Here is a 25466-nt window from a genome sequence, read left to right on the forward strand (position 1 = left end):
GCTTTTTGAAACTAAGAGCAATAATCAGATCAGGTATGGCTGCTTTGGAGAAACCAGTCTTTCAGAATACTATATTTACAACCAAGGGCTATTGCCAGACACTTTAATATCGTCTTCCTCTGTTAGCTTATTGGGGCATGGCATAAGATGTCATAAGCACGCCTGTCATGGAGGAAGTGGCTTAGAGCTTGGCTGTAGTTATGTGGGCCCTCTCTTTGGACGGTAATGCACATTTTAACCATGAGGTGGCAGTCAAGCCCTTCCAAATGGCCTCTCTGCACTTTGAAAGCCTGGGTATAGTAATCTCATTGTAGATTCCAGACACCTGAGTGCCAGGAGTAAGGCCTTGTTTCTGTGTGTGATGTATTTTTTTCATCCCTGATTTGAGGTAAAGTGGAAAAATTATCCTGGACAGTTTTCAGATTTAAGTGTGGAATTTCTTAGCTGCAGCCAATTCCTGAACCCTTTGTACCATCTCCTGATCGTCCCCTGGAAAGAGCATTTGGTCTTGGGAAGATGATTTCTAGTGACAGAAGCTGTTCAGTGGAATGCAGTCTCATTGACGCGAAGGAATTTTCTTGGGTAGAGAGCTCTATTGTAGGATCTCTAGGTAGCCCATTAGTTCCTCAGTCCTTGTTAGGACCTAAATTCTTTGTTATGTTGGGCTTGATAGGTTACTGTGTATGTAAGTGCTGTTATCATTGAGCAGAACCAGACTGTAAGTGGGAGAGTTCTTGTGCTTGTGTTTCGTTGCCCAGTCATGTCTGACTGTTTGCGACCCTTTGGGCTGTAACCCACCAGGCTCCTCTGTCCATGGGATTTTTCAGGCAAGAATCCTGGAGTGGGTGGCCATTTCCTTCTCCAGGGGATATTCCCACCCCAGTGTCTCTTACATCTCCTGCATTGGCAGGCAGCTGCTTTACCCACCCAGGAAGCCCAGTCTAAAGGAAGGCATTCATTGAGGTCTAAATGTCAAGAGTGGTACCATGTTAATTAAAGAGGAATTTTTAGCACAAACAAAAGGGTATTAATATCGAGTCTTTACGTGAATCTGACCCATGCAGTTCTCCAGGTATTTCTTTTGTTTTTTACAACCGTGAATTGCATTATTTGGGGATGTTTTTGCTGAAAAGGACCTTGGGATCCTTTGTGGCTTTTGTTCATTTCACTATGGTTTGTTGACTGCCCACCAGTAACAGGAACTTTCAGACCAAGAGAGTAAGTTCCTGGGAGAAGCATGTTTTGTAGACCCAGGAATTCAGCTCTAGGAATCAGAGGGCTCTGACTCCTCAGCCTTGCACATCCCTTGCACCTGTGTGACCAGGGGTTTGTTGCTTAGCCTTATGAAGCTTCAATTTTCTCATAAATTGATGGCAGTATCTATTAGGCAGGGTAGATTCAAGGGTAAAAAAAAAATAAAGTCACACTCGTTTAGGGCTTGGTGTATACTATCTGTTCAGTAAATGCTATTATACTATGGAACATATAGAACTGTTATTATTTAAAGCTCTAGTACCTGGAAAGCAGTTAAATTTTCAATCTCCAGACTTCTCCCCACACGAAATTATTTAGATTCTCAGGGGTGCCATCAGCTGACTCTCTTTGGTCAAATGTCCCCAGGTGTCCCATTGCACAGGGATTGGGAGCTGCTGGGCTAGGACAGAGTGGCAGCTCTTGGCAGTAGATAGGTCAGTAGGTCTAAACCAGTATTTATCAAAGTCTCTTCCACTGGGTATCCTTAAGATGTTGCATAATAAACAGTTTACCAGGGAAATACTGCCTCATGTCGAGTTGTTTCTTGTAGGGTTTATCCCCACCTTTGACACACCAGTGCCTACTGTGAGTTTCTAAATAGGAAGAGGTCATATGCGCTGTTTCCAGATTCATTTGACCACTGGGTCTCTTTCTCAGGGAGCTTGACGATTGCTGTTACAAGAATCCCCCTTCAGGCAGGCTTCTCTCAGTACTGGCCACGGCTCTCTTCCCTCCTGGGGAACGGGTAACAAGCAGTGCTTTCGGCATGAAGCCGGTCCCGGTTTGTGAGTTCTCTCAGCTGTGCTGCCCGATCACAACTGACTGGACCAGGCATCAGTAGCTGAGCCGATTCTATCCAGTCGGGAGGTTGTAAGGTAAAAGGTAAAGAAACGACCCCGGTCCCTTCAGCACGGCCATTTGGATGGAAGACGTGAGGAGGATGCCAAGGTTTCTGGAACCAAGACACCAGATCTGAGCTATTGGTGCTTTTGTTGTATCAAGTACAATTATGAGCTGCTCTTCAGTTCTTCGTGAGGCCTCTTGTACATTCAGGCCATGCACTGGGTGCCCTCTTCCAGCCTGAAAGAACCGAACCCACACAGCCATGCCTGACTCCAGGAGTGACTGTCCCACCCAACACCACGGTGATGGGAGGACATGGACCCAGACATTCTTATTCCAAGTTTAATGCCACACTGCGGCCCCATCACACCATCACCTCTCTAGCTGAGACTGATCAGCAGGACAAGCAGAGGTAAAAAATAATGGTAGTTTCCAGAAAAATCTGAGAAGTAAATGTGAAGGACACACATGTAGAAGTCCTTAATGGTCTTAGGTAGAAATTGGAGCTGGGCAGAGGGTTTAATAATGGTGCCTGAGAAATCAGGCCAGTTTGACATGAGGCAGCTGGATGAGGACTCAGCAAAGAGGAGATGAAGTTAAAGGTGAAGTTCCTAAGTCTCAGAAGAAAACCTTAAAGTGGATAGGCAGTAAATAAAGCCGAGGACAAGAGTGAAAGGAGGGAATTACTAGACACACGTTGTACAGGTCAAAGAAAAGGCAGGAAGAGGCCAAGATAACATTGAAAAGCTTGCGGAAGAGGGAGACTGAGGAGGACGCTGCAAACGCTGAGGAAGCCAGTACGTCTCTTACTGCAGCAACCCCTCCAGGCCCCGAGGGCGGCAGCAAATGGGGAGAAAAGCACGAAAGCGCCGATTCACAGTGAAAGCCATTCTGCACTGATAGAAAAATGTAAATCCTCCAGAGAAATATCTTTATCTACGCTTCGTTTTTCAAAAACGCAGGGAATATTCAGCAACATTCTCAGGGAGAGAATTTACACAAGATGCTTTTAGAAGTGTTTATGGTTCACTTGGTGGAAACGGGCCGGGAGTTTTTCCTCCTGCAGTTCACAAGGATGTCAATGCATCCTCTTGCCTGTGAAATTAAAAGTAAGATGTGATGGTGGCGCGTCCTTACTGCCATCACCACACTGAGACATGGAGCCCAGATGGGATTTCCGTTCTGCCTGGCAGGTGTCTATGCAAATAAGCTGCCTTTCAGAAATTGCTGGGTAATACTATCATATTGACTTTGTACTAGATTATATGCTCTTGGATAGTCATACTTTTGCAATTCAAATAGCAGTCTGTTGAAAAAAGTTTTATGATGGCTGCTACTTGGTGCAGGCAATAAATCTGGGGGACAAGGAATAAAAGTAATAGGCAGAGAAAGGCGCCCATTCTTTTACAGCTATGCTTGAGACTGGTGAGAAGGGCCAATAGCTGGGAAGCATCTTACAGTCTCCTTTTATCATTTTGCTGCTGCTTTTTTAGTTCTTTTTTCTTCTTCCTCATCTTTTTCCCCCTCTACCCCCCCACCCCAAATATTAGCATTTATAAGTTTGCTTTTGGGGGTCTTCCCTGGTGGTCCAGTGGTTAAGAATCCACCTTGCAATTCAGGGGACGCAGGTTCGCTCCCTGCTCCGGGAGCTGAGATCCCACCTGCCATAGAGCAACTACGAATGCGTGCCCCACAACTATTGAGCCTGAGCAGTACAGCCCTAGCGCTGCAACTACTGAGCTTGCGCCCTGGAGCGAGGAACCACAACTACTGAGCCTGCGCTCTGGAGCCGCAAACCACGACTACTGAGACTGCATGTGCAACTGCTTAAGAACACATGCCCTAGAGCCCGTGCTCCACCAACAGGAGAAGCCACGCCAGAAGGCCGAGCACCACAACTAAGGACTAGCCCCTCTCGCCATAACTAGAGCAAAGCCCACACGCAGCAATGAAGAGCCTGTAGGCTGCAAGGACCCAGTGCAGCTCCTGCTCCCCCACAAACGTCTGCGCTCTTGGTGAAAGTAAAGACCGCTGGTCCGGAACCCTACAGAAAGATTTGGACTTGTTGGTTCCTAGTGACTGACATGGTGATATGCATGGTCACCCTTAGTGGTGAGACTTTGCAGCAGACTTAGCGCTGACTCTTCTGGGCTGTCCATTGGAAGTGGCCGCATAGGACCCGGGGATAACCTCTAGTTCCCCTGCTCAGTTCAGACTTCCTGAGATTGCCACCCCCCCACCCCCATCCTCTGCAGGGAAATGATGTGAGGCAAGTGCAAACACATGAAGTCTTAGGACAAAAAGTAGCTTTGCAGAACCATGATGAGGAGCAGGGTGGCGGAGCAGTGGAAGGGACGGACTCTGGCCTACCATTGACTACCCCAGCGACCTAGGGCAAGCCACTGACACTCAGGGAGCCTCAGTTTTCTCATCTGTGAATGGACACTACTCAGGGGACCAACCTGAAGGTTGTTGTGAGGTTGTATTTGGTCCTTGTATCTGCATGGCACCTCGTGGCACAAACAACTGTGTGGCACAAACAACTGTAAGGATAGAGGAGCCTGATCTTAATCAGGTAATCACGCAGTGAAGGTGTGTAAAGATAAACAGTGGGGCTGCCTGGAAGGGGAGGAACTTGTAACCAAGAGATGCCGTGCCCTGGGGTGACAGGGAAGGTTCCTCGCAGGCAAAACTAAGGTAGCACACCTGGGGTCTGGCACCCAGGGAGGACTCCTAAGCTGGGAGAGGAGTTGGGACGTGGAAGAAGGAGAATAGGAGGCAGATGACGAGGAGGAAGAAGACGCAGACCCACAGGAAGCCTGGGTCCTCGGTCCGTGACCACCAGAGAAATCTCCAGGTGATGACAACTTGAGCCTGAAAGACCCTGAGGACAGTGGCCGCTGAGGTCTGCTTGATTCAGTGATGGACTGACAGTCCTGTGAGATGGAAAATCTCCTAGAGACCAGGCGGCCCCCAGACAGAAGTTGCAGAGGCTCCAGGGCTATCAGACTTGAACTGTGCTTCCCACTGAGTGATTTCGTCAGCATCACCTGAGAACCTTACCAACGGCAAAGGCCTGACTGCCAGCCTGCCTTCTCCTGGCCTCAGGATTCTCAGCTACCTACATCCGAACTTCGCTTCTGCCCCTTCAGTCTGTGATTAAACGGCAAAAGGTACGTGATCTATGCAAATACATGCACATATTAATATGTAAGCCCAAGGATCAATTATGTAAGGTGGCCAAGGGGTCGCTCTGCCAGGAGGGAGGTTCTTCTGGGGAGGTGGGGAGGGGAAATCAAATGTTGTGGTCTGTGGGTGGGTTGGAAAAGAATTTCCAGACGTGAGGCAGAATGAGAGAAGACTAGAGTTTGTTAGAGTGGGAGATGGTGTTAGAGCAGTGGGCCAGCTTGTGGGAGAGCCGACTCCTTTTGTGGGCCAGTAGCCAATTTTTATAGCCTCAAGACAAGAAATTCCTACTGGAAGGGTGGCATTAGGTGATTGGTTAGGATGCTATAGGGTGGTAATAGCATGGATATTTTACCTAATATGGGTTCAGTGAAGTGACTGGTTTAGATCCAGAGGCTCATGGCAACAGTTGCTACGGGGCTTGGTCAGTTCTGGAGATTTTTGTCCTTTGACCTTGGTACAGGGCACCACACCAAAGCTGTGTTTATTTTATTTTTTTAAAAGAATTAAAGTGAATTGCTGTCTGTTGGAGGGAGAGGGGAACTTGAGGCAGGTGTTATCTATGATGTTATCGCTCAGGGGCACATGGTTCAGAAGGGCTCTGCCTGGACTAGGGTTTGTCTCAGTGAAGCCCCAAGCCTGCTCCTCCCCCCACTGCTTTTTAAATTGAAGTACAGTTGCTGTATAATAATGTTTTCAGGTGTATAGCATAGGGATTCACAGTTTAAAAGTTATATTCCAAAAAAGGAGTTACATCCCGTTTACAGTTGTTACAAAATATTGACTATATTCCCCATGTTGTACAGAATATCCTGGAAGCTGGTTTATTTTATACATAGTAGTTTGTGCCTCTGAATTCCCTCCTCCTAGCTTACCCCTCCCCACCTCCTTCCCCCCACTGGTAATGGCTCTTTTGTTGCCTCATATCTGTGAGTCTATTTTGTTTTTGTTACATACATTAGTTTGTTCTTTTCTCTAGATTTCACATATAAGGGATATGATACAGTGTTTGTCTTTCTGGGTCTGACCTATTTCAGTAACTGTAATACCCTCCAAGTTCATCCATGTTGTTGCACATGGAAAAATTTCTTTTTTATGGTTGAGTGGTATTCTGCCTCTGCTTTAAACATTCATCTGTCATTGGACAGTTAGGTGGCTTCCATGTCTTGGCTCTTCTAACTAATGCTGCTGTGAACATTGGAGTGTGTAGATCTTTTTGAATTAATGCTTTTATTTACTTTGGAGATATACTCAGGAGTGGAATTGCTGGGTCATATGGTAGTTCAAGTTTTAGTTTTATGGAAAAATCTCTATACTGCTTTGCACTGTGGCTGTATCAATTGGCATTTGCACCAGTAATTGATGAGGGTTCCCTTTTCACCATGTTCTTGCCAACATTTGTTATTTTTGGTATTTTTAGTGACAGTCATTCTGACACTCTTGAGATGATAGCTCATTGTGGTTTTGATTTGCATTTCCCTGATGATTAGTGATGTGGAACATTTTTTCACGTGCCTGTTGGCCATCTGTATGTCATCTTTGGGAAAATGACTGTTCAGATCTCCTGCCCATCTTTTAATTGAGTTGTTTGGTTTTTTTTGATGTCGAGTTGTATGAGCTCTTGATAAATTTTGGATGCATGTGTGTGTGCTAAGTCGCTTCAGTCGTGTCTGACTCTTTGCGACCCCATAGGCTGTAGCCCGCCAGGCTCCTCTGTCCATGGGATTCTCCCAGAAAGAATACTGGAGTGGGTTACCATGCCCTGCTCCAGGGAATCTTCCTGACCCATGGATTGAACCCATTTCTCTTACATCTCCTGCATGGGCAGGCAGGTTCTTTACCACTAACTCATATCATTTGCAAATGATAGAGAAACGTCTCAGTGAAGATCCAAGCTTGTCTTTTATACATAGAAAAAAGTTCTTGACGTGAAGGAGAAGTACTAGTGCATTACTGCCTATGTGGCTGGTGACTTTTGTCAATATTCAGCATTTTGTCCACCTGCCCCTTAACATCACCAGGAGCTCCCGTCAAGTCTGCTCAGTGGGTCTGCAGGCCTTCAGAAGGTGCTTCTTTGGCCAGGAAGTGGCATGGATTGGAAAAGAATTTCCAAACACAGAATTGCAAAAAAGAATGAGATTATTAAGAACAAAGGGCAGAGATAATGTGGGGGCTGCAAGCACAGCGGGCCGACCTCCTGACAGCCTTGGGAGAGCCAACAGTTTTCTTGGGTTAGTAGCCAATTTTTATAGCTTCGAGACAAGTTGAGTAACGGGGTGGGCATTTTTGCCTAATTTGGGATTAGGAAGCTGACTGGTATGAATCAGGGAGGCTTTTGGCAATGGTTACAATGGGGCCCCATCAGTTCTGGAGCTGACCTTGGTTCTGGGCTCTGCTTCCGTGCCCTTGGGGCAGGACTTCACAGCAGGGTTTAGATTTGGCCCACCCCAGTGATACAGGGGTGTATGATGATACTGTAGGAGCAGAGAGTAGCTTGGGAACATGCACTGAACCCGTGCTGAGGACAGCACCCACGTGCTTTCGATCTGGTTGCCTTCTGGTGGCCTTGCTTGTCTCTGAGTTAAGAGAAATTGAGTTTCTGAGTTGCATGCAGTAGCAGAAAATAGTGATCAGGTCAGAGAAAAGAGAAAAAGAGAAAAAACAAAACCCTTTCCAAGCAAGAAAGCAAAATACTATTCAGAAGGGGCTGTTTTGCTGCAATCATGTTAAAATGTGGACTCATGTTGTTTTTAATTGAGAAATGTAAAACATGCCCCACCATCTTGACTGACAGGCTGACATTTCCCATGTCCTTGGTCCTCACCCCACCCTTCCCTCCACCCCTAAACCCTCATCCCCCTCTTCAGCCAGTCCCCACACCTGACCTCACCTTCCTAGTTTGAACCACCACAGAAAGAGCGGCAGTGTTATTCATCACCTTGAAAAATGCTACATGGAGCCCAGGGGTTGTGTGTGATGGTCATGTCAGTGGGAACAATTCATTATTCCATCAACCACTTGGCATGTCAGTCAATGAAAAAATATGTGCTTTAGAACTGACAGCTCAAAATAGTCTTTTCAGCAATTGGCATGCCAAGATCCTGATAGTATAATGAATTGTTCTTTAAACCTATCATTTCATGCCATCAATTTGGCCATGTAGACTTTACCTTTTTTAGACGGGGGAGGCCAGGACTGAATTATAGAAGTTACATAAAATAACAAGCTAAATAACTTTGTAACCTGGGAATGAAAGATTGGAGCTTTGAGAAGTGGAATTAGAAAGAATGTTCCTTGGGGAAGATAGGTAAACACAATTACTACTAATAAACGTGTAAGAAAAGTTCCCTGAGGTTCTATGAGTCTTGGGCATGAAAAAATAGTTCATTCTCATTGACCACTGAAATTTTATCCTCATTTTCCATAATAAGGAACCGAGAAACTGAGATTATTTATTATTCTGTGTGCAGCTTGATATAGGTTTGCTGAGCAGTGTATTTAGTTCCTGCTTATTTAGGCGATGTGACTGTCTTGGATTGAATTTTGAGTTCCGTTGGAAGGTCAGTTTTTCCCAGTTAATCTCCATACATAGATTTCTTTTCCTACACTTGATGTATGGTTTTTCTTATACTCCTGGGGCTAATTAATTCCATTCCCATTCGCAAGTCTGAGCTCTTCAAAGATCCGCACCCATCTCTTCTCCTCTGAGTATCTTGAAACCAGAACTGAGAACTTGCATAGCTTGCTGGCTTTTTGGAGAATGTTTAGGACCTTGGCATGTATTTTGGGTGACTTCTGAACGTGGCACACAGCATGTTGAGGTTTCAGCTGGTCAAATTGCTTTCATCCTAAAATGTCAGCTTTATTTCTAGGAGCAGCAGCTGCCACAGACCTTTTTTCCCCCCCCTCAGATATCTCCACTGAATTGCTTGGTGTGTCAATGGTTATTTTCCGTCCTGTTAAATAACGCTAGTTGCTCCAGTGATGGTCATTTTAATACCGTCACAAAATAACAAGCAGTGTCAATTTGTTTTCAAGATTGGGTCTTAATTGTTCACCATTGTTTGAAAATAGAGAACAGCCTCATTAATCCACTGCTGAATATTAAGCATTTCATTAAAATATTGCCTGGAAAGGAGAGTTACTTCAAATCCCCTTCACGTGTCCTTCACGGCCAGCAAAATGATCTATTCTGCATTTTTAACTCTCAACCCAGAGAAAAATTGGGGCATCTGTGACCTTTTAATTTGTGCTTCAAAGAAAACATTTCTTAACGTTATATAATAAATCAATCATTACTTGCTTAATAATCTTAATGCATGTCTTTGAAGTCAGCAACCCACAAAAGAGGCTGGGATTTTTAAAAATTGACAACTCTCTGGTCATTTGATGTAAATCGTGTTTTATTGATCAGCTGTTATCAACTTCATGTAAAAAGCATGTGATCATGAGGGACAATGAAAAATGAAGACTATTTTATTTATGTGTATGTGTATATGTATATGCATATTTATAGTCTCTGAAGTACATAAGAAATATAATTTGAAATTATACCTACTCCCCTTAAGCCTTTCTTATCTTTGTACAAGAGCATCCTAACATAAACATGATCTGTATATTTCTTGGTTTCTATAATATTGAAATGAAAGTTTTTGCAACCATATTTTCTATGTATTCTAGAAAGCAGTTGTTTAAAACGCAAATTTACCCACGTTCCTTCAATCCTCTTTAGTCTATTTGCCTTGATTTCCCTTGTTATCTAAAGAATTTTTCAGTTCAGGCATTCCTAAACTTAGAAATCATGTCCTTGTTACTTGTTATTAATGCTCTGTTTATCATACCAAAAAAGGAAACCCAACCTTGAATTTTTGTTTCATTTTACAGATGAGCTTCAGATAACGCAGTTGTAGATCTGCCACTTCTTTAATGACTAACTGCTGAATTATAGGTTTTCTGATTTGAAGTGTATTTAGAAAAAGCAACAAAATGCAATTAATCTGATAGTAATAGGAACAGAAGTTAATATTGGCCTGAAGCTAGACTGCTCATTGTAAACATCTAGCCTGCATAATTGACAGTCACAGAGGCTCACTTCTGGCTCCTAAAACGTCCTCTCATTACTGCCTGCACAGCCCAGCTTGACCCCATTCTTCTGCAGAGAGTTCTGCCCAGACATTACCGAGCTCCTGCGTTGGTCACTGACACAACAGCAGCTGTGCCTCTCTCTGAGCATTCATGGCTCTCTCATTGCTCTGGCCTGGTGAGCCCCTGAAGGGGAGTGGCAGAGGGCACACCTGGGTTCATGACCTTAACTCAAGGCTCCCAGCTTTGAACTTGGGTAAGACATTGACCCCAGGGGCCACCCTTGAGGCATGCTTACCTTGAGAGGTGGCTGTAAGGATGAGCAGATATTGTCTACTTATTATAGGAGCTCCAAAGAGCTCTGACACCCCCCACAGGGAGGGAAGATGCCCTGCAGTGTTCACTGTTTATTTTGGATGGGGCGGCACTTCCCACCCACAGCTCCCAGCCTTGAGTTGGGATGTTGTTACCAGTCACAGGGTACCTCTTCCCTGTTCTCTCTGCTCCTTTCCACATTACCTTTTCCATCATTTCTATTCAATAATTAATACTGCAAGGCTTTTCTTTATTGAAACAGTGCTCCCAAAAGGTTTTTTAATCTTCTTTTATCTGAACTCTTGAAAGATGTTTAGACAGAATGTTTTTTTTTTCTTTAATGTATTAACTGCTATTTTTGTTTCTTTTTTGTTTCTTATGTGGTTACTAAGATTGATTGCAGAAATCTGTGATATACAGATAGGGAAAAGTCACTTAAAGGAAACCATAGTATTTATCAATCCAGACCTAGGCTGTGCACATACCACCAAGGGGCACACACAATTCAAACACAGACACAAATGGTACACACACAGGTTTGCAGATAAAACTTTATTTGTGCTAAGCTACAAATATATACATATTCATGGTATGTATATTTTTGGATAATTTATTATTTGCTAACAATAGGAGTTAAAGGCCACCTCCTCAGTACCATAAAAATATTTACGTCACCATTTTTAATGTCTGAAGGTAATTTCATTAAGCCAATCTCATGTCATTGAGCATGAGATTTCTTTCTAGTAGCTTTGTAGCTACTGAATATTATCAAAGAAAAAAATTGCTGTGCCTTGAATATCCTTACACATACATCTTTATACATATATCCAACTGTTTCCTTAGGATGATTTCCAAGATATAGCACTGCTTAATGTCAGGACATGGACATTTTTAGAGATTTCATTTAGGTTGCCATTTCCTCCTCCCGGGGATCTTGCTGACCCAGGAATCGAACCAGAGTTTCCTGTGCCTCCTGCATTGGCAGGCAGGTTCTTGTACCACTGAGCCGCCTGGGAAGCCCCCAGAGATTTGATTACATTCTGATAAATTTTCATCCAGAAATGTGGCATTTTTCATAGACCCCTCAGCAGATATTTGAGTATGCCACTAGTCTACATATTCCCAACACTGGATATTATAAGTTGGCAGAAGGGTCTGTAGGTGGAGTTGCAGAAGAGCTTTTACAGGAAAATACTGAAAGAAGAAAACATATTGTATCAATAAGTGTTTAATATATTGAGACAATTCTGGGCACTGTGGTTAGGAAGATGAGTTGCAGTCCTGAGGCTGTGAGAAGGATCATGGCTGCATAGACAGTATCTCCAGCTCTGGAGAGCTGGACCACACACCAGGAACTATTCTTTTGATTGAATAGGCCCAACAAGGAGCAGTGACAAACATTATTTAGACAGCCCAAGAGGCTGTCACTTCTCAAACTAGGTTAAGTTAAAAAAACAGGCTACACAGGTTAATTAAAAGACAACACTGTGCAGTTGGACATAGCACCTGGGTAATTGTTTCTTCCACTGAGACAAGTATGTAATGAATATTACAGAGGTCTAGGGGAAAAAAATAAACTTGTGTGACAAAGATGAGACTCTCTACCTAAAGCTCGAGAGCTTTCCCTGTATCCCCATATTAGGTATTTATAAGCCTGGATGCATAATGGAGCAGTTTTAAATGACCTACAAACGCTGAATAGCTATCCTGGTCAGTAGGTTTGGGTTGTGTTTAATTGTATGAAATAGATGACAATTACAAAACCTTTTTTATTTGATAAGTTTCAAATACACACAGAAGTAGAGTTGAGCGATGAAGGCCCACATACTCGTGACCCACTTACAATGATCATCAATTCATGGGCACTCTTGTATCATGTACACCCTACCTCCTTTGGCACTGAATTATTTTGAAGTAAATTGTGTCATCATATCATTTCAGTCGTAAATATTTCAGCATATAAAAAGGTGATCTGGGTGATGGGTCCTAATCAATTAAGTTTTCCGAGTTAGCATTATGAGAATATCTTTGTAAAATACTGATTAATTGTACAGCCTCCACAAAATGACTTCTCTGAGCCTCAGATTCCTGTTCTGTAAAAGAGATACGAATAATACTCAGATATGGTGGTGGTATTGTGAGGATCATGGAAGATACTCAAGATAACATAACATCAAAGTGATGGAAAACTGTTAACTCATCATGATTGCCATTGTCATCACTGGAATTCAGATTTTATAGGCAGGTGACATATGGGAGCTTTGAAAAGCTGAGTGATGTAAGAGGCTGCTAGGAAAGGACATGGTGGAAAATGTGGCAAGTATATCAGAAAAAAAGTAAGGAAACCAGGAGATATATGAAGGAGATAAGCAGGAGTAGCCAGTAGCCCAGGCATGTGGGACAGTGAGGGTATGGGTCTTCTGACCTCTGTGGCCACAGGTTCCGTTTCTTGGAACCAGGATACAAACTTGGAAAAGTGAAATGTCAGTGGAAGTTGAGGAGGAGACAGAGAACTTGGGGTTTTAAAATGTTAAATTCTATTAAAGGTCATACCATATTATTAATAATAAATACTATTACCGTGTAGAAGTTGAGCTATACATATGGAAATAATTTTTTTACGTCTTGCATAATGGGTCCCTACTTTCCAGAAATGATTGATATTGCAAATTTCTAAGTGAACAATGCATGCAAATCATCTCATGGAATTTATGTTGGGGGGATTTGATTGACTCTCTAGCAATGGAAGATCTCCTGGAGGAGGGCATGGCAACCCACTCCAGTATTCTTGCCTGGAGAATTCCAGGCACAGAGGAGCCCTGATTGGCTACAGTCCATAGGGTCGCAAAGAGTAGGACACGACTAAGCAACTAACACACATTTTCGCTAGCGATGGCTGTCTTATCAAATGAAGATGGTGGAATGATTCCCCAGATAATTTTGAAATTTTGGATCAAAGGTGACTGTCTCCATTCTTTTATTCCTTGAACATTTATTTTTTTGACTAATACTGATCACAATCTAATTTCTTCATCTGAAAAATAGCATACAGGATAATTTCACAATACGGTATCTCCAGATGATAGAATTTTTAAATGTAGATTTGTAAGTTATTTTAATTGTTATGCTTTAGAAATGAATCCAGGCAAACTTTGACAACCCTTGCTTTTTTTTCAGAACTTACCTATCCTGTCTCTCATTCTCAAAGAACTGAATAGCCACAGAGATACATTGATGAATGAACCCCAATAAAGGAGTTAATGGCTGATATGGTGTTAACTGGGGCTACTCCTCTTAGAGACCATTTGCAATTGACAGTCTCCAGATGCCTTGACTGGAAGGAAGGGATAATGGAATCCTTTGTGGTTGCAGTGCCAGTGAGAGAGATATTTGGGGGCAGGATGACATTTGGTGTCTTCACATCGAATCACACAAGAATAAAATCTGTAAATCACGTTAAAGAGTTTGGATTTTATCCTTAACCGGGTGCCTCCCACTGAAAATGGAAAATGACATAATTGTAGTTGGATTTTAGAAAAGTCAGTCTGGGTTGTTTAGAAGCAAGCAGTGGGGGGTGGGGGAGGAGGGAAGTGGAGAGAGGGCAGGGAAAGTAGGAGAGAAGTATAGCTAGGATACTGCTTATACTGGCAGTGAGGGTGGAGGAAAGCGAGCATGAACTGGGAGAGTGGCAGTGAGGGTGGAGGCTACTGGGCTCTTAGTAAGTGTGAGAATTTGTAGACCTTGATTGTCAACTGAATGAAGAAAATGTGGGTGAAGAGGTCAAGGATGATACTCAGATTTGGAAAACAGGGTAGATGAGTGTATCCCTTGCTGCATCAGCTCTGGCAGGGAGAGAGGCAGGTTTTGGAGTAAAGGTGTGAGTTTCATTTTGGATGTGTGGAGTTTGAGATGCCTGTGAGCTGGAGGTACCCTGTGGGTATTAGAATTTTGGTTCCTGGCAGGACAGAGGCCTCTGGGGCAGACATGGTGGTTGAAGCCTTGGGAATGGATAGGATCAAATGGACAGCAGTCAGTCACAGAGAATACAGATACACAGATGCTGAGCCTGGCTTGCGTCAGCCCCCTCTGGTTGGTGAGTAAAATAGCTGTGGATCCTCCGTCCCCAGCCAATAGCTGAAGTATCACAGAGTGAGCCCTGGGAGCCCATTGAGTGCCACATGGAGTGGAATCGCTTAGCCACTCTCCCCCCACCTCAGTCCTGTCCCACTAAATTGTGAGGTGCTATGTGATGTTTGGGAGAAGGCAATGGCACCCCACTCCAGTACTCTTGCCTGGAGAATCCCATGGATGGAGGAGCCCGGTAGACTGCAGTCCGTGGAGTCGCTAAGAGTCGGACTGAGCGACTTCATTTTCACTTTTCACTTTCATGCATTGGAGAAGGAAATGGCAACCCACTCCAGTGTTCTTGCCTGGAGAATCCCAGGGGCGGGGGAGCCTGGTGGGCTGCCGTCTGTGGGGCCGCACACAGTCGGACACGACTGAAGTGACTTAGCAGCAGCAGCAGCATGCGATGTTTACTGCTTTAAGCCACCGTGTGTTGGGGTTGTTTATTCGGCATTAGAAAACTAGAAGAGTTGTCTGTGCCACACACCCTTGTAATCCAACTTTGAAACATGATACGCTCAACTGAGTGTTCTCTTAAGCCAAAGGGACCTACACACTAGATGAAAACCTGTGTTTTCATCTGTGTATGAAGGATGATAATACCTGCCATCCCTTCTTTTCAGAATTATTTTACGGCCCAAGTAAGATAATATATTTGAATACACTTCATACATTATAAAGCCCTCTACAAATATAGATGAATTTAAATAGAATTGAAAAGCACTCTATCAATATAGCTGATTTTTATTATGGAAAGAAAGTTTTAAACTGATATCACAAACGTTAAAAATAGTATTAAATATTCAATGCTACTGACTGTACTTATAATTTGAAGTTACATAAGGATCATCAGAATGACTTTGACTTTTCCATAAATTGATCTAGAAGCTTTTTATCTAGTTCTCTGTGTCTGTTTAGTATTTTGGTTCTTTGTCAAAGGATGGGAGTTGATTTTCAGCTCTTCTTTCATCTAGTGTTGGTCTAAAAGGCCTTATTTACTTAAGGAAATTGAGCAGATCCATCTTGGTGGAGAACAGGGAATACGATTGGATCCAAATTGATACCCAGGAGTAAGAGGCTTCCTTGGATGGCTTGCTACTAGCTACTGCCAACTTGCTTTTAAACTTTGTCACGTTACCTCTTCAGTAAATTGAATTACCGAATTATCATCAGTTGCTCAGCAATCTGGTGATCTGGTACCAGTTTTCTTCAGGGTAATTGAAACTATTTGTGTAATTTAAATTAACACCCATCTTGAAAATTTTCCATCATGATGACTTTGAGAAAGTGGGTGGATGGAGGGTTCAAATTGAATTGTGATCCTTAATAGATACAGAGGGAAGGATGCTATCCCAGGTTTATTTTTAGTTCTTTGACACATGCCTATAATAGCCAATTCAAAGTAAAAGCAAAAAAAAGTCAGATGTGAGGTGGGATCATCTGGGTCATTCCTGTAGACTACAGTGTCTTAATATTGGCACTACTGACCATCTGGGGCTGGATAATTATTTCCGGGATCGGGGGGTGGGGAAGCTATGCTATTTCTTGTAGGATGTTCAACAGCATCCCTGGCCGCTGCCCATTTTGATGCTTTAGTCATTTCAACCCTCAACTCAGTCGTGAAAACAAGAATGTATACAGATATTGCCAAAGTCTCTAGGGGCCCAGTTACCCCCCTTTCTTTGAGAGCCATTGCTGTAGAGGATAGAGTGTGTTTCTGCCAGTAGGAAGCAAAAATACTTTGCCCCAAACTCTTCTCTACCACTCATCCCATCTCCCTAGCCCCAGCCCACAGCTTTGTGCATCACATACATTTCTTGTTGAATCAGCTCATCTCCAGGGGTGCTTTCCCTGGGCAGTGATCTCATGTTTATCTCCTTGATGTTTGACAGTGGACTGCTCTTCATCAACATCCACATTTGAAGGTGCTTTTTTTTTTTTTTAAAGAAGTCATCCTTTAAAAGGTCATAAAACACTTGGCATTAGTTTCTTAGAGTGTGTGATGAATATTTCAATAGTTAAAAATGTAGTCAGGCAGCAAGGAGATGATTTAATGTTGTAAATAAATCTCTTTGTGGGATTTAATGTGCAAAAATGGACAGCAATGGCTTTAAAAAATCATTCCCCAAATGATGGGATCTATACAGTGGTGCTCTCTGTATGTTGAATCCATATCTGGAGACAGTGTTCATTGTATCTTTCTTAGATATTGGAGGAAGACACTAAGGTTACTTTCTCTCTTGGGACCTCTATATCTTTTTCTCAAAAGGAGAAGCCCATAAGGTCAACTTTCTGGGAAACAGTACTGATATCAGATCCTTGCAGAATGTACTGTCCATTGCACTAATTGAATTCCAATAGATAATAGTCACAAATGATAACATAGAAGTAGTGATAATGATCAAAGAGTTGTGTATGTGTTAATATTCTAATAACCCTGTGAGTTGATTGTGGAGTTGATCAACTATGGTCCTCTTGGCCACATTTGTAATGAGAACTAAGAACATTATTTCTATTTTTTTTTAAGTGACTGAAACAAACAAAATCAAAGGATGAAGAATATTTCTTGACTCCTTAAAATTATGAAATTCACATTTCAGGGTCCATGAATAAAGTTTTATTGAGATGTAGCCATGCCCACTCATTTACATATTGTCTGGGGCTGCTTTGACAGAGCTGAGCAATTGTGACAGAGACCACACCGCCTACAAAGCCTGAAGGACTTAGTATCCAACCCTGGATGGATAAAGCTGGCTGACCCTTGATGTGATTATGGCTTACTGCCCTCATTTTATAGAGGTGGAGGTAACAGTACAGAAAATAAGTCATTTGTTTAAAGTCATGTGTCAGTAATGTGACAGAGCCAGAAATCTGAAGTCAAATACTCTGGTACCATGTGTGGTGACAGAAAAATTTGCCAGGACAGAACTCCTCTTTTTTTTTTCCTTTCTTTTTTAAATATTTATTTTATATTGGACTATAGTTGATTTACAATGTTGTATAGTTTCAGGTATACGGCAAAGTGATTCAGGTATACATATATCTATTCTTTTTCAAATTCTTTTCCCATTTAGGATATTACAGAATACTGAGCAGAGTTCCTATGCTATATAGTCGGTCCTTATTGATTATCTATTTTAAATATAACAGAGTGTATATGAGCTTCCCTGGTGGCTCAGACAGTAAAGAATCTGCCTGCAGTACAGGAAACCTGGGTTCGATCCCTGGGTTGGGAAGACCCCCTGGAGGAGGGCATGGCAACCCACTCCAGCATTCTTGCCTGGAGAATCCCCATGGACAGAAGAGCCTGGTGGGCTGCAGTCCATGGGGTCGCAAAGAGTTGGACCTGACTGAAGCGACTTGGCACACACAAAGCGCATACGTCAATCCCCAATTCCCAATCCCTCCCCCCACCAACCTTTCCCCTTTGGTAAACCAGAACTCATCATTTTAAACGAACTAGCAGAAACAACATCCCATAATTCAGCTCTTTCTTATTATACTTTGCAGTCCATTCATACTTGATTTTTGTATGTAGGTCCCCAAGCAGCAATTCCTGAATGAAGTGAAGAACGTTTTGTACTCCTTAGGCTGTACTTGTACAATATTCTCTTCAGCCTTTCTAAGAATGGGTGTTTGTACATTTCCTTTCATGCAGCAGGATTCCTGCCATACAAGGAAGCACCCCTGAGGGGCAGAGTCCTGAGGTCTGGAAATCTAGGTGGGTAACTGATTTTCTGTTACACAGAAACTCTTGTGGAGGGAGGAAATGTCAAGGGCAGAAGGACGGTTTCTAGGTCTGCGGTAATTGAAGTTTAAATATCTATGTAGAATAGTTAGGAACTTAAAAAAAAAAAAAAGAAACTCATCTGTCTGGCCCAGAATTGGCCTTGCTTCATTCAATTTCTCCATTTCAAAAGATGAAAGGCTGCATCGTCTGCCAGGATTTAGCTTCCAGTCCCAGGGCATCATTGTGTTTCTAATCTGATGTTTGGGCCATGACGCCATCCCCTCTGCTTGCCAGTCAAGATTCGTTCCTTTTTTTTGTTGTTGTTAGATTGTTAAAAGGCCCTAGACATGGATCAATTTCAGACAGCTTTTGGCTCTATAGGGAACCAGCTCACGGGTCTTTGGTTTTATTTTATTCCTTTCAGATTTTAGAGCAGAGTTCATTCGTAGTAGCAGAGGGCTATAATCATTCTCATTTTAAAAATACAGCCACCCACTCACAAATTAAGAGTGGGGGATGTTCTAGATCTTGACTGAAGTGATGGTTCTGTGACTGAATATACTTATCAAAGTTCATCCAAATGTATACTAAAGATCTGAGCATCTTAACTTCAACTAAAAGGGCATTAGGGGTTCCCTGATGGCTCAGATGGTAAAAGAATCTGCCTACAATGTAGGAGACCCCGGTTTGATCCCAGGGTGGGAAAGATTATCTGGAGTAGGAAATGGCAACCCACTCCAGTATTCTTGCCTGGAGAATTCCATGGGCAGAGGAGCCTAGAGGGCTACACAGTTTTTGGGGTTGCAAAGAGTAGGATACAACTGAGCGACTAACACTTTGAAAAGGGCATTAGAGGGAAAATATAATACGGAAATCAGGTTTTTTTTTAAAAGTGAGAATAGTTAATTAGAGCACCTGTGTGAGGCTGGGTAAACCCAGAATTACTCTTTAGTAATCACTTCTAATTCTTCAGATTTCTTGAATCCCAGATCAAGGTATGTCCTTGCGGGAGGCTTAAATTCATTCCCTCTAATTTGTGTTCTGCATTCCTTTGAAGGTAGTCATTCTAAGGCTACATAAGGATAACTGATATTTATCCCTATAAATAGTCAGTGTCAGAAAGGTAATCTTTATTTTCGAATCTCTTTATTATGCCACATTGGATTTACAATTAAATAAAGATACAAAATCTACCTGGGATGAAGGGCAGTGAGTGTATTTTAGTGCTTATTTCCTCAAGCTTGTGAGAAAAGTGAAGTGTAAAGATAAGAAATATGACTTTAAAATAAAAAGTCTTTGGGTGGAATCATTTATCATGCCTCCCATACAGATATCCAGCCTTAGATATAAATATTTCAGGATCAAGATGCTTTCATCTCTCTCTGCCTTGCAAGAAGGGAAGATTGGAAACAATCTTCTTTAAAGTAAGCAGCTTTAATGATTGTTTCTAAATCAACTGAACTGTGTTGGAAAAAAAAAAAAAAGAAGCTGTACGAATCCTATAATCCCTAGTTTAGTTGTAATGAAATTGTCCAGGCTAAGAAGGGAACAGATGGATTCTGATTAATTTCTACTAAAACCAGCAAGTATCAGCCTCAATATTCTTTATAAACTTATCAGGGTAAATGTTATATAGTCATAAGAGGATGGAGGAAAAAGAGATATATAAATGAACTTATAACTGGGTTATGAATAGTTAAGGGGGATATGCTTAAAAACACCATCTTTAGCAACATATCAAAATGGAGATTGATTGAATCAGGGTTTTCAGAGACCTTTTCAGATTTAATTCCTTGAAAAACAGTTATGTTGTTGTTGTTTGTTTTTCCCAAGAGAGGATTCATGGCTCTAAGTATCCTGCAAAGTGGCCCATTGCATATTATGGGCTTAACAGTAAGAAGAATGCAAACGGGATTCAGAGAGCAGAGAAATCGTGCCTCAGATTCGCCATTTATGATTCCAGGATGATAATTGAAAACAAAGATGAACTTTACCAAGACATAATTGGGAATGAACTTAGATAGTTCAGTTGCCACAGTTCATTAGTTTTATGGTTGATATTTAGGATACTGAGGGGTAGAATCTTAGCTTCCCCTGTCCTTTTTGGGACCTCCTCACTCCTCCAGTCTGTCAAAGGGGATACAGAGAGATCCAGAGGCTTAAGCTTTAAGTCTGGCATCCACTTGAAACTAGAACTAAAAATTAAAAAGAGGCAACGTGAATCTGAGGGGGCATTGGTCCCATATTCCCATAAAGTATGAAGTATTTACCTCCAGCAGAAAAATCAATCACTTGGTCTTAGATTTAAAAATCCTTCTGCTGTCTAGCTTTGTCTCCTACCTGACATCATTTTACATTGTCCACTTCTCTCCCTGCTGGGCTGTGAGGTTGCCATAGGCTGTGAGGCTTTTAAGGAAATAGAATCCTAACTATAACTTTCAACATTGTCAATACCTAACTAATGACCGATGACCAACAAAAGGCAATACACATCATCCCCCAAACTTGGAGTTCTCATTTAAAGACGACACAAAACCAGCTCTAACTTTGCTCTGTAGTATTAGGAGCAGAATGGGATCTTTCTGAGAACATACAGAAAAAAAACCTCTCCTTCACAGCTACTGAGTGATATATTTACATACAGAAACATGAGGTTTATTAATAAAGTCTCTGGTGGTTGTGTCATCGGCTACTGGGATGTGGTGAGTAGTAAATGAATTTGGAATTAATTCAACACTAGATACTCCATTTCTTTCTGTTATTATCTTGTCATCATAGCTGTGACTTGGAAATAGGATCTGCTTAGGGACAAAGACACTGGTTTACTGTAATAAAAGCAGGCTGTTCAGGAAATTTGACCCTAGGATCGTGATTTTAACTTGATAGTAGCCTATCTACCTGGGAGCGTCTGTCCATCTTCTGCCTGCTAGGTCTGTAGGTAGAAGAGACTCCGCCTTCAGAGTCCTGGCAGAAAACGACAGTGACCAAGTTCCCCATGAAATACGGCAAGCTCCACGCATGGGGCCTGTGAAAATGGAGCCCATGAAAACGCTTTAATTTCTTTTAAAACCAAGAGGGAAGAAGTGGCTATAATCCAGCCAGATTATATTCATCTTTATATCAGGGCTGTCGTAAACTAAAAAAAATAACTGTAATAGTAATTGTAATAGTTTTTTTATGGAGGAAGGATTCACAAAGGTGGAAATGCCAGGGGCCCATAAATGTCATTGTGTGGACCTGGAAACTGATGACTCGCAAAGATTTTTCACTGAAGAGAACAAGATGAAGGGGGCTGCTTGCAAAGGTGTGGTTCGGATCAAGAAAACTGGCCAGGGGGAGTGGAGCATTCAAGGACTAGCAACCTTGAGTTATTAGTAACCATGATAACTATCAGAGACAAGTAACCATCATCACCCTTGGGCCTGAATTGACACATTGGCAGGTGGTGACTATTGGCCAAACCCAGCTAGAAGCCAAAAGAAAAAGTAACCCAGAGGTCATTCCACAGAGGTCAGCATCATTGGACACAGAGCAGGACAGGAAGAGCAGAAAATAGACCAGAGCTGCGGAGCTGGGGTTGTCAACAAGGAAGAACCAATACTAGGACTCGTATTCCAACCACTTTCTGTCTCAAGAATTTTTAAGTGGGTGTAACCTCTGCCTTTGTATAACATTGATAGGATCCATGTGTGAATTACAGAAAAAAGGAACTTATTTTCTGCTGCAGAAAGAAAGAAACAGATTTGAAAGGCTACTACCCCCTCAAGTGACCCCAACCTTTCTTGCTCACTTGCTGTAACTGGAAGCACCTGTCTTTAGAGTTCTCCTCCCTTTGCAGTCAGGGCTCAATCTCCTTTTCCAGTCCAGCGAGGGGGCAGTTTGGAGAACTGGTCAAGGAAAGACTTTTGAATCAGACTGTGCCTGGCCTAGTTTGATGACTGAATAGCTATATGATCTCCCTGTGCCTCAGTTTCTTTATCTGTAAAAATAGAACACTAGTGATACATGCTTCATAGGGTGGTAGGGAAAATTAAATGAAGTGATAGTAGTATTATGAGCCAAACACTATTCTGAGTGCTTTATGTATGTTAATTCATTCAACCACACAAAGAAAAGCAGAGATTAAAGCACAAAGAGAGGCGTTTGTGATGCTATTCTTTGGGTTTCAGAATATAGCTGTGCTTGAAACTCAGCTGCCACTGGACTTTTCATGTATGTAAATCAACAAATATTCTCTAAATTTGGGGAGGAGTTCTAAGTTGCTGAAATGAAATTTTTGTCAACTGCAACCAAAGCAATTCCAACAAAGTAGATACTGTATACACATGTATGTGTATCCATAGGGGCTTCTCTGATGGCTCAGCAGGTAAAGGATATGCCTGCACTGCAAGAGGCATGGGAGACACGGGTTTGATCCCTCGGTTGGGAAGATCCCCCGGAGGAGGAAATGGCAACCCACTCCAGTATTCTTGCCTGGAAAATCCCATGGAAAGAGGAGCCTGGCCGGTTACAGTCCAAAGTGTCACAAAGAGTCAAACACGACTGAGTGACTAAGCGCACACACACACAAATCTATGTAATAGTGTGTTTATATATACATAAATATATATTTGTTAGCTGGATAAATCAAGGAAGAGAAATGATAGAGTTCATGTGCGTTGTCTCTAAACTTTGGCAGATGTTGCTCTCGATAATCTATAAGATAACTGATGAAAATGACCTCCTACTTACTCAGTACCTATGGTGCCGGGCCATGGTGTATACCTTATTTGAAATAGTTCTCATAGGTACTCTATGAGGGCATTATTAAAACCATACCCATTTTATAGAGGAAAATACAAAGCACCAGAGAGCTGAAATAACTTCCTCAAAGTTAATTAGCTGATGGGGTGATTGAGCTAGGATTCAAACCTAAAGCCCTTGCTCTTTTCTCATAAAAGGCTGCCTCCCCTATTTGCATTCAGCATGCAGGGAGGGATGGGTTTGAGCCAGGGTGGTTTTTGTCATCTTCTTTTGTTGCATCAGAGAAGGTGGGGATAACCACAGCACAGAGTAAAGGATGATGGGGTGAGAATTGTGGTGAAGAACAGAGTTCATAATGATAAGTGAACACCATGCATCCGCTCTGAAAAGGCAGCTCTCTCTCCTACAGAATAACTGAATCAGTAGAAGCTTTCCTCTACCTGTTGCCCACCCTGTGTGTGCATTAACAGCAGAGCTCTCTGTTGTTTATTTCTGCGGCAAACCATCTTGCTGTGTTATGTGTTTTGGCAACAATAGGAGAGTCTGAAGCGATACTCACTGGCCCAGATCCAGAAGCTAATTCCTTCCTAATGATTTCTATTTGTTTGCAATCTTCCTGCTCTTATTGAAACAAAAAGCCCATCCTAATGGTGGATGGAGATGAGTGGGTGGCAGGGGGGTGGTGGTGGACGGTAGTTCCCTGGCCTGCGGCCCCTTGGTTCCCCCAGAGGGGCCCTGGGGTAGGGATTGGGGGGCTGATGAATCTTGAAGTCCACTCTGGCAGGCTTCAGCCTCTGAAGGATTCAGTCCTTCTCATGTCCTGCTAATCAGGAATGAAGAATGGAGAAACATCCTCAGATTCCTCCAAGCCCAAGAGATGAGAATCTTGGATTACAAAGGATTGCCTGTCAGACTTGCTCTGATTTCCCCCAGCATCAGATATTTTCTCCTCCTTCTGTACTTCATCACTTTAAGAGGGCACTCATTATATTTTTCTGTATTATTTTCTCCTAATAATTATTTCCCTCTCTATTCTAGAGCACTAAAAAAAGAAAATACTCCTAATTCCATCATCTGAAGAGAATAAATTTTAACGTTGGTACTCTCTTCCTTTATTAAAAAAATTTTTTTATTTTCTAGTTAAAAGCTTGTGACTTAAGAGGACAGTGTCCTTTAAGAGGACTCTTTATATTTGAGGTGGCTAGTGTATAGTAGATGCTGTGAAATGTTTGCTGAATCTAGCTGGTTGAGATGAACACAGGTCCAGCATTGATTTTATCTTGTTAAAATTTTTTTTCCAATTAATCACCTCAAAGTTGCCTGGAAAGCTCATCAGTCAACATAGACCGATGAGGAAAGACGTTTCTTTAGCAACTGAGGTTCCTGCACATCTCATCCCCCTGGGTCTTTTCTTCTGACTCCTTTCTGTCTGCCTGCTTTTTTTTGTTGTTGTTGTTTTTAGAACTTTATTGAGATAGAATTAATATACCATAAAATTCAACTATTTAAAGTGCTTTCAGCTTATTGACAAGAGTTATGCAACCATCACCACTACTTATTTGTAGAACATTTTCATTCCCTAAAAGGAAACTATCCATTTAGCAGTCACTTGCTATTTCCCATTCCCTCAGCCCCTGGCTACTGACCTACTTTCTCTTTCTATGACTTACCTGTTCTGAACACTTCAGACAAACAGAATCATACAGTATGTAGACTTCTGTAACTGGCTGGTTTCATTTGATAATAAACTCAAGCAGTGTTCTAAAGATTCATCTGTGTTATAGCAGGTATCAGTACTTCATTCCTTTTTTGATCTGCTTGCATTTTCCTGTCTACTGACTGCTCACTTTCTTTGAGAACTCTCTCTCTAATGGTATGTGTGTGTATACCATATGTGTATAGATGGTCTCTGCTACTTGATACTTGCCTTCTTTACCCAGGCAGTGTCCCATGTAATGTATCCCTTTGCTCCAGACTCCAAGGATCAAGTAACAACCATCTTAGAGTTTGCTAGACTGTAAGAAAGTCTGTTTATTCCAAGTTTATGTAACATACATTTACACACTTACATGTCTAACTATTGCTGCTGTTGTTGAGTTGCTAAGTCTTGTCCAACTCTTTGTGATCTCATGGACTGCAGCATACCAGGCTTCCCTGTCCTCCACTATCTCCCACAGTTTGCTCAGGT

The 25466-nt window shown here is 42.2% G+C and overlaps 1 long non-coding RNA gene across 1 annotated transcript; it reads left to right on the forward strand.

Moving 5' to 3' along the window:
- Nucleotides 1-18061: 18061 nt before the first annotated feature.
- LOC123330953 lies at nucleotides 18062-21075 on the forward strand. Its single transcript, XR_006547305.1, has 2 exons — nucleotides 18062-18526; nucleotides 20369-21075. It is a non-coding gene; the product is annotated as an uncharacterized LOC123330953 (long non-coding RNA).
- The last annotated feature ends 4391 nt before the right edge of the window (nucleotides 21076-25466 follow it).

This window comes from Bubalus bubalis, chromosome 21 (assembly GCF_019923935.1).
Source record: "Bubalus bubalis isolate 160015118507 breed Murrah chromosome 21, NDDB_SH_1, whole genome shotgun sequence".
Classification (NCBI taxonomy): domain Eukaryota; kingdom Metazoa; phylum Chordata; class Mammalia; order Artiodactyla; family Bovidae; genus Bubalus; species Bubalus bubalis.